The following is a 2,264-nucleotide window of genomic DNA, read 5'->3' as shown; positions in this document are numbered from 1 at the left end:
GAAATTATGCATGATTTATGAAATTATGTTTTGAAAGAAAAGTGCTTTTGAAATGTTATGGTATATCGATTTATGCACATGTTTAGTGAAAGATTATGATATATATTGTGGTACTAAGTGTTTTGATATAAATCGGATTTATGCTCTCAGCCTAACTATGTTTCAGTGGGCCCCGCCAATGGGGATTATACGTTGGTGCTTTGTGGACCCTGCCAGTGGGGGTTGTGCGCTGGTATTTGTGGACCCTGCCAGTGGGGGTTGTGCGCTGGTATTTGTGGACCCTGCCAGTGGGGGTTGTGCGCTGGTATTTCTGGACCCTGCCAGTGGGGGTTGTGCGCTGGTATTCTGTGGATCCCGCCAATGGGGGTTAAACGTTGGTCATAGTCGAGGCTGTTGAGTTACGAGTGTTTTGAATCGAATCGGATTTATGATTATATTATATGTGAATATTTGAAAATATTGGATTTGCATTAAATCAGCATGAAATATATTTTTATGTTTAATTGCAGCATTATTCTGGAAAATTATATAATATCTGAAATATCTGGTAGAGATACTTGTTACTTACTGGGCTGTCTAGCTCATTATCTTTCTTTCTATTTTTCAGATTCAGATAATTAATTTCGAACGTGGGAAGAAATTTTGGGACAGAGCTTTTAGAGGCGAGATTTAGCATTGTCAACTTCATTGAACTTAGATCTATTGTTAGCAAAAATTTTATTGGATGTAAGACATTTGATTTAATTACTTGAATTACAGTTGAATAATAATTATTTAAATTTATTCCGCTGCGATGCATTGATATCGTGATGAGATGCCTTGCATGCTTATGGAGAGAGTTCTTCATGAGTATGCGGCGGTTGCCGCGACCCTCGATCCGTAAATCTCGGGTCGGGGGCGTGACAGATTGATTGCTCCACAGTCAAGCAGATGATCAGTAGTTGAGATGGTAATTGAATGGTCAGAACTGGCAAGGGGCTTTACCTTGCTGGGCTTTGGCCTCTTCACGTTATCATTCTGGATGGGATCCTCCAGACACATGCCCTTTACTCTCGAGTCCAAGCTTTTGTCGGGCGGAAGTAGTTCTTTATGCGTCATCCGAGAATGTAAAGAGCTAGTTCCCTAGTGGGATGTGTGCATCATTTTTGGGGTGCACCTATGTCTCTACACCCACATTAAATGCATGTCGCCCCAAAAGCCTAGCAAAAAAGGGGGAGCAAAGCGGTGCAGTCATACTCTTTATGCTTAGATTAAATGCGCACCAGCAAGAGCAGTGCCCGTGACTAGACTTCAATCAACACTTAGCATGAGTTAATGGAGGTAGTTGTGGGGCACCTCTCTTTTTATAGAGGGACTCCTCCCCCCTTTTGCTTCAGGATGGAAGTTTTCCCTTTTGCATGCCAAGGTGTGGACGAATCACTCCTTTGTTGGTGGTGGAACCCTACTCCTGATCGGGGCCATTGACGGTCGCTTGAGAAAGTGGAGTCATCTTGCAAGCTCCAGATTGATGTGGAAGGTATTGAAAATGACCATCCTGCTCTACGGGAGCATGGATCTGCAGCCCTCAGTGACTGTTCCAGTGCCATGCTTAGAGTGGGCCTAGCTTTAGTGATAGTCTCGGTGGGATTTCTGTGGAGCTTGTGCTTCCAAAAAGAATGGCCATCGAATCATGCAGTTACTCCCAATGGGGCTTGTGGCCCCCATTGCTAGAGGCCTCTTCGACAAAGCCCTCAATGACCTAGTGAAGTGATTCAGATGTGGTCTTCATTTGCCATTGCTGGCACCCCACCTGGCTTTCGATTGGGTCAGGCTCCCATTTTAAGGTAGAACAAGGGTGATGGCTGCCACCGTTGCTGGGCATGAGAGTGCCTCTTTCACCACCCCCTTTATCTGGATGATCGACCTACCTCTCACACACCTCTAGTGATGAAGGAGATGGGCCTTCCGACCTTGGCCTAACGTCGGTAGGTTGCAGCAGGTAGGACTTCGAGCTGAACTCCTAGGCATCCCCGCCGCATCAGGAACCGCAATGTCCACATGGGGGAGGTGTTGGCGCACCTTTGGTTTTCCATGGGAGGTTTTCTTCGGATGGGGCATAGGGTCGGCTCTACCTTTATAGTGTATTTTTATTTATCATTTTTTTGGTGTAATGCTTGGTGCGGTCATCTTTGTAGAAACTTTCATTACTAATCAAAAAGCAAGTTTAAATTCTGTCACCGCATGTCTTCATGTATGTGTTCATGGAATTAGCGCTCCCAACCAAA

The sequence above is a fragment of the Elaeis guineensis genome, chromosome 3, assembly GCF_000442705.2.
Source record: "Elaeis guineensis isolate ETL-2024a chromosome 3, EG11, whole genome shotgun sequence".
Classification (NCBI taxonomy): domain Eukaryota; kingdom Viridiplantae; phylum Streptophyta; class Magnoliopsida; order Arecales; family Arecaceae; genus Elaeis; species Elaeis guineensis.
Note: the sequence above shows the minus strand (reverse complement) of the source record.